Consider the following 15428-nt stretch of genomic DNA (forward strand, 5'->3'; position numbering starts at 1 on the left):
AACACTACTTGCTGCACTGGTTTCTATGGATTACAGCAATTGCAGATCATCATTGCTTATCAACATAATAGATAAGAATGAATTAACATATTATCTACTATATTCTCTGATTTCTATTACCCATTCCTTGTGGTGCCTTTTAAAAAAAAAATTTAAGCATTAGGTTTGATGTCATGGTTTTCCCTCTTGTGTATTGGAACCTCCTGCCCGTGTTATGCTTTCATTGTATTCCCTGTAAATTTGGATAATCCAAAACATTCTTGGCCCCTGACTCACAGCAGATCTGTTTTACTGCATTGCTCAACAGAGCAGCATAGACAGCAGAAGTTTGGAAAAAGCAGTGAGACACAACACAACGCAAAGAAAGGAAAAGCACAACATTCTGACAGGAGGGTAAGAAGATTTTCTTTCTCCAATCACAGTACTACTGCATGTAACTGTCATAATATGCTTGCGGCTCGCCAACAATTGTTACTGGGGTCAAGACAAAACTCTAGGCACTTGACACACTGTATATAGTCCTTCACTTTTTACAGGGTGTATGACTATGAAAAGGTATTGTTAAAATAATAGAACATTGTAAAATTAGCTGTTCAAAATAAAAAAACAATGTGTGATGTAGTAAGCACCACAGGTACCAGCATCTCTCCAGCTTATGAGGAACTGTGGGTCTTGTAATTACAGTATCACAAACCAAACTTCTCTTATTTTTACATCCTGGTTTTTTATTGTTTTATTTTTTACCGTTAGGGAATAAAATGTTGTTATTATATTTCAGGCATAATTGTTTTACCAAAAGAATGTTATTATTTACACTTTTAAAAGAAACACTTTGTGGAAGCATCCTCATGAGCAGTCAGATATCTGTGTAGACCTACCTAGAACTTAGAGCAGTGGGCCCGGATTCAGATAGAATGGTCTATCTATGGGCGGGCGTAACGTATTGCAGATACGGTACGCCGCCGTAACTTAGGGCGCAAGTTTCGTATGCAGAAACAACTTGCGCCCTTAGTTACGGCGGCGTAACGTATTTGGTCCGGCGTAAACCCGCCTAATTCAAATGGGGATGATGTGGGCGTGTCTTATGCATATTAACTGTGACCCCGCGTATTTGACGTTTTTTTACGAACGGTGCATGCGCCGTTTGTGAAAAAATCCCAATGCGCATGCTCGAAATTACGCCCCAAGTCGTCATTGCTTTAGACGTGAACGTAACTTACATACAGCCCTATTCGAGAACGACTTACGCAAACGACTTAAAATTTTCAAAACTCGACGCGGGAACGACGTCCATACTTAACATTAGCTACGCCTCATATAGCAGGGGTAACTTTACGTCGAAAAAAGCCTAACGTAAACGACGTAAAAAAATGCGCCGGCCGGACGTACGTTTCTGAATCGGTGTATCTACCTAATTAGCATATTCATCGCGTAACTATATGTAACTATACGGAAGCGCCACCTAGTGGACATCGTTACACACGGGCAAACATGTACGATGAAACCGGTCTGCCGGACCGTTTTCACCGTACATGTCTGCCCGGGGATTTCTGTACGATGGATGTACTAACCATCGTACAGAAATCCGCGCGTAAACAATACGCGGGGCGTGTCCGCGCCGTCGCCGCGACGATGACGCGGCGACGTGGGCGGGCCTGCCAGTTAAATGCTTCCACGCATGCGTCAAAGTCATTCGACGCATGCGAGGGATGGCGGGCGCTCGGACATGTACGGTAGGTCTGTACAGACGACCGAACATGTCCGAGCGGGCAGGATTCCAGCGGACTGTTTTAAAACAAGTCCAGAAATATTTGCCCGCTGGGAAAAGGCCCGGCGGTCAAATGTTTGCTGGAATCCTGCACGCTCGGGCCTACACACGAACGAACATGTCTGCTGAAACTGGTCCGCGGACCAGTTTTAGCAGGCATGTTCGGTCGTTTGTACGGCCCATAAGATACGATGGTGTAAGACACTTACGCCGGTCGGATCTTAGGGAAATCTATGCGTAACTGATTCTCTGAATCAGTCGCATAGATATGACGGCCCGCACTCAGAGATACGACGGCGTATGCGGAGATACGCCGTCATATCTCCTATCTGAATCCGGGCCCTGGTCTCCAAACTGCGGCCCTGGAGCCAGATGCAGCCCTTTGATTGCCTTCATCCGGCCCTTGAGGCATTATTCCTGCCACTAACACCAACAATGGGGCATAATTCCTGTCACTGACACCAACAATGGGGCATAATTCCTGTCACTGACCCCAACAATGGGGCATAATTCCGGGCACTGACACCAACAATGGGGCATAATTCCTGTCACTGACTCCAACAATGGGGCATTATTCCTGTCACTGACGGCAACAATGGGGCACAATTCCTGTCACTGACACCAACAATGGGGCATGATTCCTGTCACTGACACCAACAATGGGGCGCTATTCCCTTCACTGACACCAATAAGGGGGCACTATTTCTTTCACTGACACCAGTGATGTGGGGCACTATTCCTTCCACTGACACCAGTAATGAGGAACTGTTCCTTCCACTGACACCAACAATAGGGAATAATTCCTTCCACTGGCAACAAAGATTACTCTCACTGGGCACAGTCCGCCCCCTTAAATTCTGAAGGACAGTAAAACATATTGCATCCCTTGTTTTCTGTTCAGTCTTTTTATTGTAAGGATTTCCAAAAAGTACAAAGGCTGCAATTGTGGAACAATAGTTGAAGAACTGTACAATACAGGCCACATAAAAGTTTGAACTGTATACAGTAGATTAACCACCTCAGCTCCAGAAGGTTTTATTCCCTTCATGACCAGGCCATTGTTTTGCTAATTAGCACTGCGCTACTTTAACTGGTAATTGCACAGTCATGCAATGCTGTACCCAAACAAAATTGATATCATTTTTTTCACACATAGCTTTCTTTTGGTGGTATTTAATTACCAATTGTTTTTTTTTATTTGTTATTATATAAACAAAAAAGACTGAGTTTTGAAAAAAAAATATTTTACTTTTTGCCATCAAACATCTACAAAAAAAAATAATCTTCATAAATGTGTTCATTGACCAGAATGAGGCCAATGCGCATTTTCACCTGTAACCATAACACTTGTCAGTGATCACCAGCTTGCACTGTAAATACACTGAGATCAGTTCCACGGTGATGAATATCCTTGTGGTTTCTAGGGTTTTGGATAATGGCAGCCCGTTTTCATAAATAGTGGAAGTTTATCCTAGATAAAAATGCAAATTTTTCCTTTCCCTGCCAGGAAGGAGAAACCAAAAGTGCAGCATGATGGGTGATTCACAAATTATGGTGGAACCCTCTAATATAAAGGGAATCTAATATGAATCTCAAATACCAATACAAAACATTGTGATTAGTAATCCCACATTGCAATGAGTATTCTGCCCATACAATACACACAATATCCCTTATGCACAGCAACTAAAATAAAGCTGAAGTGATCAGAGTGATGGAAATCAATAAGGCCCCCTTCACATGTGCGGACCGTATGTCCCCATTTTCATCCGTCCGTTTGCGGATGAAAACGGGACATACATTGGTCCCTATGTGATTGCGGGTGTCAGCGGATGAACATCCGCTGACACCCGTAATCACCCACCTCCGCAAAGCTCCGATTTTGCGAAAGGAAGAAAATCCTATTTTTTCTTCCGTCCGGGATCGGATCGGATGAACACGGACACACGGGGGAGAGCGGAGAAAAGACAGGGCGGTCCCTGCACAGTGTGCGGGGACCGCCCTGTCAGCCGACGGCTCAGCAGGGATTTTACGGAGGATCCCCGCTGAGCTGACGGACACACGGAGGCGGATCATTACTGATCCGCCCCGTGTGAAAGGGTCATAAACATAATGTGACAATGTGTTAAAGCGGAGTTCCAGACTTTTTTTTATGTTTATTAAAAGTCAGCAGCTACAAAAAGCATAGCTGCTGGCTTTTAATAAACATACACTTACCTAATCCACTGTCCAGCGACGTGACGTCCGGAGCTCCGCCCCCCCCTCTCCGCCGGCGCCTTCATTCTAACTGTGGGCACCTGGCTGTGACAGCTTTTGGCGATCGCCTACAGGGAGGGGCCGCCGTAGGCGATATGACGTTTCGCCTAAGCGGTCCCTGGGCGGAAGAAGGAAGTGGGACAGGAAGTCCCACTCCTCTTGAAGCCCCCACCCCCCCAAAAAAAATGACATCCAAAATGTGGCATGTAAGGGGGCAAGGAGTGGTTTAAAGCGGAGTTCCACCCAAAAGTGGAACTTCCACTTAATGTTGAAACCCCTCAAACATTTCCATTTTAAAAGCTTCACAATTTATTAAACGTATCAATAAACACACATTTTAATGTCCACTTAAATCTGCGCACATAGATGTATAAAGCTTGCCTGGGTTAAAACTACACTGCCCCCATAAGAATTCAAGATATCAGCCACAGACTATCAAACTATAGGGTATCATTTTTTGCCTGGCGTAATGACGTCACAGACTCTGCCACCAATGCGTTTTATCACCAGTCATGTGACTTCCTCAAAGAGTGTTTATTAGTACTTTTAATCAATTTTGAAGCCTTTAAAATGGAAAAAAACACTGTTATGGTCTTTCTACAATTGTTTTTTTTTTTGCAAACTTGTATGCTGAGATCAGTGATTCAAGTAAACATACTGATACCTGTGGAGGATTGTTTTTTTGTGTTTATTAAATGTTTATTAAGAATGAACAAGGCAGAACAACATTATCAATGAAGCCCTGCATGTAGTAATAGTCCAGAGTACGTTAGGACCATCAGGATCCAATAAGATCATTAGAAGAAGTGTAAAGCGGAGGGTATTACCTGGGTTCTAACTAGATAAGTAAGGATAACTTGTGTGGCACACTATAATATGAACAGCCCTCAAAATTTCCACTCGCCTACTAGCATTTGGCGAGTGAATTTAAGCTGGTGGCGAGTGATGACAGGGCTGCATGACCAATCTCCCTCCAATCTGTGCCTACAGCCCCGATGAGATTGGCGGCTGAAGAGGAAAGGCGCATGATCGGGAAAAGTAGTCTGGTGAGCCGTGCACAGGCAGAGCAGTACACAGGTGCTATACTTACAATTCTCATTAAGCCATGGGACCCAACAGAATGACCTCTCTGAGCCTGCCCCCCTCCCCCGGGCCCTGACCAATGTAGCTGGAGAGCAGAAAGTAATGAGTGAGGTGGAGGATTGCAAAAATTACCACTCCGGTGCAGCGCTCACTGAAAGTTGCCCTGACATAAGAGCAGTAGCCTTCTAGTTTGTGCAGTTTTCTTCTGCTTCTGCTCTATGTAAGTGTCCAACAGTTTAGCCTGAGCACTGTGAACAGACTGGTCTCAATGTGTGCTGTGCGCTGTCAGTGTGCGCTGTGCTATGGTGTCAATGGCTGTGCAGTTGTGTGGATCTCAGCGCTGGATTGTACTCCCTCTGCCAGCCTGAATAAAAGAGGGAAGTGGGGACATGCAAGCGTGGTGCCGCACACACAGGCTTCTGATGATGAGATGAATGGGAGAGAGAGAGAGGATGGATGGGAGTTGCGGAGGAGGCAGGAAGAGAATGGGGAAGAGACCCAGTTCTAGTGCCCTGTCCCTCTGGTCTGCCCCCAGTGCCCTGTCCCTCTGGTCTGCCCCCAGTGCCATGTCCCTCTGGTCTGCCCCCAGTGCCCTGTCCCTTTGGTCTGCCCCCAGTGCCCTGTCACTCTGGTCTTCCCACAGTGCCCCTTTGTTAAAGTTGTTGTTGGTAATATTTAATTTTGTAACTTGATTCTGCATAAAACATTGTCATTCCATGAGATAATCTACGAGGGCGTGTTTACGGGTACAATTAGGCGCAGGGCAGTGTATGAATTAGGTGGGGCAACTGGTGGCGAGAAACTCTTGAGGCCTGGCTAGTAGCTCAGGACTTGAAATTTTGAGCCCTGATATGAAGATATAAACATATATAAAGAATACCAAGAAATAGGGAGGGATGAAAAGGAGGTGATAATGTGGTTAGGAGTGGATGGGTGTTCCAGGTCAATAGCCAGTGAGAACATTCTGAAAATTGACAGAAAACATTATATTAAAAAAAAGGGGGAATTGGGACTTTATATGAGACATAAGATATCATACATCTCCATCCCTAAATCTATATTAAAGAAGAGAAAAGGTTTTGGACTTTATATGAGGCAGAAAATAGAAACTAACTAAAAAATATCTTAACTCTTTAAAAAAAAACATGTATCATGTCACAATGCAGTAGATAAACATATGTGGAAATGATTTCATATATTTACAGGTCATCAAGTATTACAGCTCATATATGTACATAAATAGATGAGCAGCATGCAGTAGTCATAAATATTCATATATATATATATATATATATATATATATATATATATATACATATACAAAGATGGGTAAGCGGTAAACAGCAGTAACCAGTGTTCATACATATACATAAATAAATAAACAGAATATTGTAGTAACCTGTGGGCAAGGTATTAGTACTCCATAGAATATAATTTGTAAAAATGATAAATATGGAAGAGTGTAATCTAGATGGCAATACAGGTATGTATATTATAACATGGCAGCATCCTAATGCTTGACGTGTTTCGTGGGTGAAATCACTTCATCAGGAACAGATGTGTCCAAATATCTGCAAAAAATATATAAATATCAATATGATCTTATGCTTGACTATAAAATCAAAAATGATATATAAAAACAAAGAAAAGGTTCCCAGTCCTAAATACTCACATAGGGCTTGTGAAGGATGCTTCAGTTTAAATTCTCCCTGCTTGGTTAATGCTGTGTTAGAAGGTGATTTCATATGTGACTCATCTCTCTGTTAATATGTTAAATAAGGCTAGCTTTTGAAAGTCCTTTAATTGTGTGATAACCCTGTCTAAAACCTATTGATGCTCAGAGGTGTGAATAGGTGTCAAGCGGCATGCGGAGACGAAACGTCTGCCTAGGAAACTCAGTGTGTGAAGGTGGTTTGTTTGATGCCATTAATTAAGGAATGTGCAGTGATTAGACATGATAATTATAGGCCGGTGCCGACCTGTCTAGAATGTTGTAGTAATTAGCCTTAGTGTGTGATTAGGGGGGGTGGAGATCTCATGGTTGCTTTAATGCCTGGTACTGTATATAAAGCTGAGAAGAAACCATTAAAGTCTGTCTCTTGTTCCAGCATTAACCTTGGCTCATGTGTGGATTATTGGGCCATCCCAGGGAGTTCTACTCATGGAATACTGGGTGATTTGCTTTTATGGGGAGAAGGGAAGACTTTGACGGTGATATCATTCTAATACCGTCAAAATTGGTTGGCAGCAGCGGGATTTTCCCTTCTACTCTCCTTTACACCCGGATTCCAAGCAGACACTGGAAGAACTACTGGAAGTCGTGGAAGGATTGCTAGCAACAAAACCAAGCGGGGCATCATAGCAGAATTAATGGAGCTAGACCAGGAGAACTTGGTTGCAGCAACGCCAGCAGTAAAAGAGATGGAGACACCAGTGATTCAGGAAGAGGAATCACCAGCCAACAAGCTAATGAGAGAGAAGCTAGCATGGTTCGGTCCGAACCCAACGGCGGATGTGGTGCTGAAAGTGATGGACCTGTTAGCGGAGGAGGCTAAACAAATAAGAGACGCAGAACTACAGGAGGCTAAACAAATAAGAGACGCAGAACTACAGGAGGCTAAACAAATAAGAGACGCAGAACTACAGAAGGATAAACAAATAAGAGACGCAGAACTACAGTTAAAACTGGCAGCAGTCCAACAAGCAGCCGCACATTCTCCAAACAGTGAGTACAGCACAGCAGACGCAAGGAAGATTCCGTTTAGCGCTTTTAAAGCTTTTGATGAAAAGGACTGTGAGATTGATAACTACCTGGCAGATTTTGAGCGACAATGTAACCTGCACCGAATAGCTAGAGGAGAGTGGGTTGCAATATTGTCAGGCAAACTGTCAGGCAAAGCTTCTGATGCTTTCCAGACCGTGCCAGATCAGGATATCCATAGCTACGCCCGGGTTAAAGAAGTGCTCCTGGCTCGTTATGCAGTAACCCCAGAGTCCCACCGACAAAAGTTCAGGGACTCACGCAAAACCACGAAAGACTCTTACGCGGAATGGGCATGGCAGTTATCCCTGTCGGCCTCTAACTGGGTTAACAGCAGCCAGGCCACCACCGCAGAGGACATTTTGCAACTAATGCTCCTGGAGCAATTTTACAATCACATCCAGACGGACGTCAAAGACTGGGTGAGAGATTGCTGGGAGCGCATGTGGGATAAATGTTATAATTCGGGGAAATGTATACTAGGGGGGGTGAGAGAAATGCCAAGTGACTGCAGTGCCCGGCTGGGACTGGACGATGAGAAATGCATTCCTGGTTTTGCTGTGTAATGTTGAATGCCATAAGCTGTGTACCACCTTTTCATCAATAAAAACTTTTTGTTGGATTAAAAAAAAAAAAGACTGGGTGAGAGATCGCAGGCCCATGACTCTACCAGAGGCTGCGGAGTTGGCGGATGAATATGCGGATACTCGCAAGACAAACCAGGTCACACCATGGGTACAACCTCCACGACCAACGGCGCCCTCACACCCACCAGCCGATAGATACCAACCTCCTAACAGACCGGTGACATCTAGCCCTCGCTATCTACGCCAGGAGGACAACGAACAACGCTGCTTCCGGTGCAAACAGCTGGGTCACTTCAAGCAGAATTGCCCCATGAATGACAACACCAGGTCAAATTGGTCTCAACCTGGGTACCGCCCACCAGCAGCAGCCCATTGTGTAGACTCAGCTTGGGATCCCCAGGAGCTGGGTCCGGAAGAACCATTGGGCACCCCTTACGAAGCCCTCATGGTACAATCTGTTATTACGGACAACAGGGAACACCATTGTCAGCTGGTCATGGGCGACAGCCATGAGCCGGAGGGGCCCTGGAGGGAGCTGGGCAGAAAGAGGCACCGCCGGCCACCCTCCAAGAAGAAGAGGTCCTGGAAGCCGTATAACAAGCTGACCTGGGAGGAAAAAAAGCGACTGGAAGAGAGGGAGTCGCAGCGGGCGTCCCAGATGCGGGCCGAGATGTTCGCCAAGGGCCCACCGGTGGCCCCTTACACCACCACCCAGTTCCTGATGATGAAGGACCACGTGGAAAGCCTTTAGGACATGAGCAAGCAGGAGCTGATCCGTGAGTACATGGAGCTGGAGGAGTGCATAAGCCGCATGGAGGAGGAGAACAACCACCTGAGGTCACAGCAGGCTGACCCCCCCAGGCTCCATGAACTGGAGATGGAGCTGGAGAAGCTCAAAGAGGAGAACCGGCGGCTGCGGAGGGAGCAGGGGGTGGCTGACCCTATGGGGCACTGATCCCCCCCCTGAACTCTGAGCACCAGTGCTACAGCATTTAAACAAATATAACTTTTTCTTTTTATGAATCTCCTGTGATTGTCACTTCAGAGCCATAACCTTCCCCCTCCCATAGCGGGACACCTAGACGGCGGCGCATGGACCCATTCGCCGTCTTCACACTGACTTCTGGTGACTCTGCAGATCGCACAAAGACTTGGGGACTGACCGGCGTGTGATCTGACGACCCGGTGGCATACCTGAGTCTGAAGCAGTTGCCAAGGGAGGTCAGTCACGCCAAACGGAGTTAACCTCGGACTAAAAGCTCTGAACCCGTCAACCCTACTGGACCAGGAAAGGTCCAACCGGGTTGCCGGAGCAGGGAGAAAAGGGGGGGCCATTGTGAAGGATGCTTCAGTTTAAATTCTCCCTGCTTGGTTAATGCTGTGTTAGAAGGTGATTTCATGTGTGACTCATCTCTCTGTTAATATGTTAAATAAGGCTAGCTTTTGAAAGGCCTTTAATTGTGTGATAACACTGTCTAAAACCTATTGATGCTCAGAGGTGTGAATAGGTGTCAAGCGGCATGCGGAGACGAAACGTCTGCCTAGGAAACTCAGTGTGTGAAGGTGGTTTGTTTGATGCCATTAATTAAGGAATGTGCAGTGATTAGACATGATAATTATAGGCCGGTGCCGACCTGTCTAGAATGTTGTAGTAATTAGCCTTAGTGTAAGATTAGGGGGGGTGGAGATCTCATGGTTGCTTTAATGCCTGGTACTGTATATAAAGCTGAGAAGAAACCATTAAAGTCTGTCTCTTGTTCCAGCATTAACCTTGGCTCATGTGTGGATTATTGGGCCATCCCAGGGAGTTCTACTCATGGAATACTGGGTGATTTGCTTTTATGGGGAGAAGGGAAGACTTTGACGGGGATATCATTCTAATACCGTCACAGGGCTAGGCTATAGGAGCATATGGTACTGCGGTATAGAGACCGCTGGAAATGCATGTCCCGGGAGCTTAGGTATAGGTATCGGACACATACATAAGGTCACCAAGGATAAGGGAAAGCCTCCATATCGTACTGAGTAATACTAAAAAGAAAGTAGCCAACATAAATATACAGGTGCGCCAGGTGACTACCTCTTGAAGCTCATCAAGAGAATGCCAAGAGTGTGCCAAGCAAGCAGTAATCAAAGCAAAAGGTGGCTACTTTGAAGAACCTAGAATATCAAATATATTTTCAGTTGTTTCACACTTTTTTGTTATGTATAATTCCACATGTGTTAATTCATAGTTTTGATGCCTTCAGTGTGAATCTACAATTATTTCCAAAATAGTCATGAAAATAAAGAAAACTCTTTGAATGAGAAGGTGTGTCCAAACTTTTGGTCTGTACTGTATCCTTTTTGATTTTATAGTCAAGCAGTAGATCATATTGATTGATTAATATATTTTTTGCAGATATTTGGACTAATCTGCTCCTGATGAAGTTGTTTTACCCACGAAACACGTTGAACATCAGAATGCTGCCATGTTATAATATACATACCTGTATTTCCATCTAGATTACAGGCTTTTTATAATTTTTACAAACTATATTGTATGGGGTACTAATACTTTGCCTGTGGATTACTGCAATATACTGTTTTTTATTTATGTATATGTATGAACACTGGTTACTGCTGTGTACCACTTATCCATCTTTGTATATATATGAATTTTTATGACTACTGCGTGCTGCTCATCTATTTATGTACATATATGAACTGTAATACTTGGTGACCTGTAAATATATTAAATAATTTCCACATATGCTTATCTACTGCAATGTGACATGATACATGCTTATGTCAATAAAAGCGGTAAGATATTTTTTACTTTGTTTCTATTTTCTGCCTCATATAATGTCCCAAACCTTTTCTCTTCTTTATGACAGCAAACATTAATAATCGCAAGACGTTATAATTATTACAGGGTTACTGGTCTGGGGTATCTAAGAGAATCTCATTGTACAGTGAACTGTAGGAGAGGCTCAGGCTGACACCAGAGCCTCCTCAGCTAAAATTGCAGTTATCGATACTGGAAGTTCTATTGACAGCTCAAGAATGATATCCTTCCACTGCTGTCTAGGCACAGTACAACTCTTGTTCCCCTTATAAAAGGAGTGAATGACGGAAGGGCTTTGAACGCTGCTCTCAGTTCGAGAGCATTCAATACTATGCCTTATAAGCTGAACATACCATGACCTTGAGCAGCCTGCTCTATAAAATGCATTCCCAACCTGTCTGGCTGGGGGATTATGTGATAATGTTACATTCAAAAACAATTGGTCAGTTAAGAAGAACCAAGTACTGTTCTGCTGGAAGAGACTTCACTCCCAAGCACCATTGACTTTCTCTATTAGAGGATGGATCTTACTTCATGGAAGTTCTACTGAATTTTTCTGTGTTCAAAAATGCCCCCAAGAATCTTATTCATTGGGCTGGGCAGAGGAAGCTCTTTTTCCCAATTAATTGGCTACCAAAATTGATAGATATATTGTGTTAGCAGAGCATCCTGATGCTGGATAAGCATCTCCCAATTGCTGGCTAGAAGAAGGATGCCATCCAAGTAGCGGTGTATTCTCATCCCCCTCGCTATTGCAGACAGTAGGACCTTTGTTAATGTCCTGGGGGATGTAGACAGACTAAAAGGGAAGCACCAAAACTGGTAGTGGAACTGAAATGCAGGATGGATTGGGACAAGTAAGTAGGTGTCTGATAAACCTGCAGAGCATGCAATCTCCCAGTTTTATCAATAAAAGAATCGATTGGAGGTTTTCTATCTTGCACGACACCAACTTTCTGTGCCTGTTGAGTTTTCTTCAAATTTAGCACATATTGCCAGTTTTTTTTTTTTTTTCACTAGGAACAGAGGTGGACAGAATCCTTGTCTCCTCTGGTTATTTGGAACCTTTACGATTGCTTGTTTTCTAATTTGGCTATAAACTGGTAACACCTCCACCTATTGTCTTTGTAACGGTCAGGGGTTAACGCCGTTTACGATATTCCATCCCACCAACCCACAACAGCTTATCGACACTCCACAATCCGGCAGACACGACCCATAGGAATTCCCTCCCCATTAACGAGACACACAGCTCTGTTTGAGGTTCAAAACAAGGAATGAATCTTTATTGCAAGCCCATGGTAGAACATTTCTCTTCACAATACACCCCTCCCACCCATGGCAAACAGGGTGGGTTAAATTGTCCAATGACAATGGTGATACAGGTCAGGTGTGTTCAAACTTCTCCTTCAGTAAACAGTCTTAGCAGGGGGGGTGGGTTGCTGGAGTGAACCCCCCTTTTTCTCACAGCAAGACACTTAAACATCCCATAATAGGCAGCCAGACTGTCTACCAAGCTCCAATCCAAATCACCACAGTAGCAGACTTAATTAGCACAATAGACAATAGAATGCAATCACACCCCACCTCATCACAGCAAGCTATAGTGCACAACAGCCAACACATAATATATATACAATATCTATACCTCATTAAATGTGACTAGCACAGACCATAGTGGGATTCTCATTCACCCTGTGCCCCATCTCATGTAATCTGAGATCTGTCCATTATTTCCTGGCTCAATCTGTGCCCAAAAGTGACTCCCGTTACAGTCTTCTTACCGGACTTTTTCTTATGATTGCCCTCTTGGTGATACCACATCAATGACACAGTTATTGCGGTAACTTACTTGGCTAAATCTTACCCCAGGTGTACCTTTTAAATTTTATGTGACATCAGTTTCACTTTATTATTGGTCTTAAACCATCCTTACACATCCAGCCTGCCGTGCCATGGTTTACCATCTTGTGGCTGATAAATAGATGTGCCCCACCTTGGATGCCAATGAGGCATTTTTTGGAAGTCTGAATGTATTACCAACTATTATAATCCTGTTTAACATTATCCATCTTCAAGTATATTCCAGTATTTTGCATGAAACATTAATAGCTCCCGAAGAAGCGGTCTCCGCGAAACATGTCGAGCTAATCTGCGTCCTATTATGCACGATAGTCATTACATATTTTTTGAGATCTGATGCCTCCTTTTGGATCATTATTGGATTATTTTGCTGTTACCGCAGTTGCTACTGTGGTTCTTTTCTTTTGTTTTAATGTTTTAATGTATGTTATTGTGCTATTTTTGCTGTTGGTCCAATAACCCCTTTGGGTTTTGTGTCAATAAACGTATTCATATTTTTATAATTGGTGCCTACAAAGTCCATTTTTGTCTACCCCTAACATTTGTTGGTTCTCTATCTTGCGCGACACCAGCTTTCTGTGCCTGTTGAGTTTTCTTCAAATTTAGCACATATTGCCTTATTATTATTATTTTTTTTTTTACTAGGAACAGAGGTGAACAGAATCCTTGTCTCCTCTTATTTTCTATTTAATTTGGCTATAAACTGGACCAGATTTTTTTTTTACTTTTCCATCAAATCCTGTAGTCTGGCTAGCTGGAAGAGATTGGAAGGTGGACATCCCTTAAACTTTCACCAATGTTACACCAATATAGCTGATATGGCCATTGATCTTGAATATGTTCCATCCAGGTGTGTGATCAAAGCTTCACCTGGCTCCCCTGATTGGCTAGCGAATCATGTTGGGCTGGACTACACAGTGACATAATTTCTGGTCTGTGGAACGCTACCTGGTTTTACTGCAAGTTTTTATCTTTTTTTTTTTTTCACAAGAAAGCACGTTTTTATCCTTAAATATGTGAGTGTAATGTATTAGAGGAATGTTTTTTTATTTTAATACGTTTTTTTCCTTGTGGTAAACCTGTGTTGATCTGTGCAGATTAACATTGGTCATCAGGGCTGCTCATAGTTACGGGGCCCTGTACAGCTTACATGACAGGGTCCCCCCTTCTCCAAAAATTTGGTATGGTATTTTTTCTAAAATGGAATGTCCGCAATGCTATGCTTTTCAGCCATGGCTGAAAATATACCCCTGTAGAACAAGACCTTTTCAGGTGAATAGCAAAACAAAGGCAATATCTGCACCTCACAGTGAGTGATCAGTGCCAATCACTTACTGTGTTGATATAGGGGGGTGTGTTCATTCAGGATGGTGAACCATCTTGAAATACCCCGCCTGTGTGCCCTCAACAGCTGCCAGTGGGAGAGAAGAGGAGGAAAATCACCAGCACTTTGGGGGAAAAGGGCACACAGGGGCCCCAAACAGCAGGGGGAAGAAAAGAAAAGTAGAAGCTGGCAGCACTGCACAAGAGTCACAAGTGTCAGCAATAAGGCAGTACTGCTGGCCCTCCTGCTCGGCAGGTGCCCGGTCCCCCCTTTGAACTGATGAGGCCTGGGCCCAGTAGAGGAAGGCTGGCTGTAGTGCCTTATCAGTGGCCATGTTGGTTTTTGCACATAGTGTGAATGAGCCCCAATTCCTAAATGATAGTAGGAACAGGAGTGATAATCTCTCAGCACAGGACATCATGCAAAAGTGATATTAAAGTGATTGTACACCCTGTACAGCCACTTTTACCTACAGGCAAGTCTAGATTAGGCTTACCTGTAGGTGCTGGAAATATCTCCTAAACCTCCACAGTTTAGTAGATATTTACAAAAGAAACAAGCACCAATGTCTACGGCGCATGCACCGTAGACAACAGCGCAGGCGTACTTTAGAAATGGCAATCATGCTGTTTCTAAAGGAAGGTCATGCCGTGACTGCCGGCTCCCGCGGGTGACTCCGGCCAGTCACAGAGCCGGAATTTGCGGCCCCGGAAGGAAGAGGGGTGAAGAACTGATGCTTCCTGCAACAGGGGACAGCGGTGACATCGCAGGCTTCAGTTTCAGGTAAGTTACACTGAAGCACTTAGGCGTGACCCACACGACAAGCCGGAAGTGACCTATGCGCTCCACCGCAGCTGAACCCGGAAGTAGGAAGTAACCTGTTTACAGTACTCGGTTACAGCGTTACACGCCAGACAGCGGAGATGGTGAAGTACCTTGGCATCTTCTTCTGCTCATTG

The 15428-nt window shown here is 44.1% G+C and overlaps 1 protein-coding gene across 1 annotated transcript in view; it reads left to right on the forward strand.

Annotated features, from left to right (window-relative positions):
- The first annotated feature begins 253 nt into the window (after window positions 1-253).
- Window positions 254-15428, forward strand: part of FGL1 (fibrinogen like 1) — a 61624-nt gene continuing 46449 nt past the window's right edge. The window contains exon 1 of the mRNA XM_040334584.1: window positions 254-393. The gene's annotated coding sequence lies outside the window, so the exon portion shown is untranslated. The remainder of the gene's footprint in view (window positions 394-15428) is intronic.

This window comes from Rana temporaria, chromosome 1 (assembly GCF_905171775.1).
Source record: "Rana temporaria chromosome 1, aRanTem1.1, whole genome shotgun sequence".
NCBI classification, from domain to species: domain Eukaryota; kingdom Metazoa; phylum Chordata; class Amphibia; order Anura; family Ranidae; genus Rana; species Rana temporaria.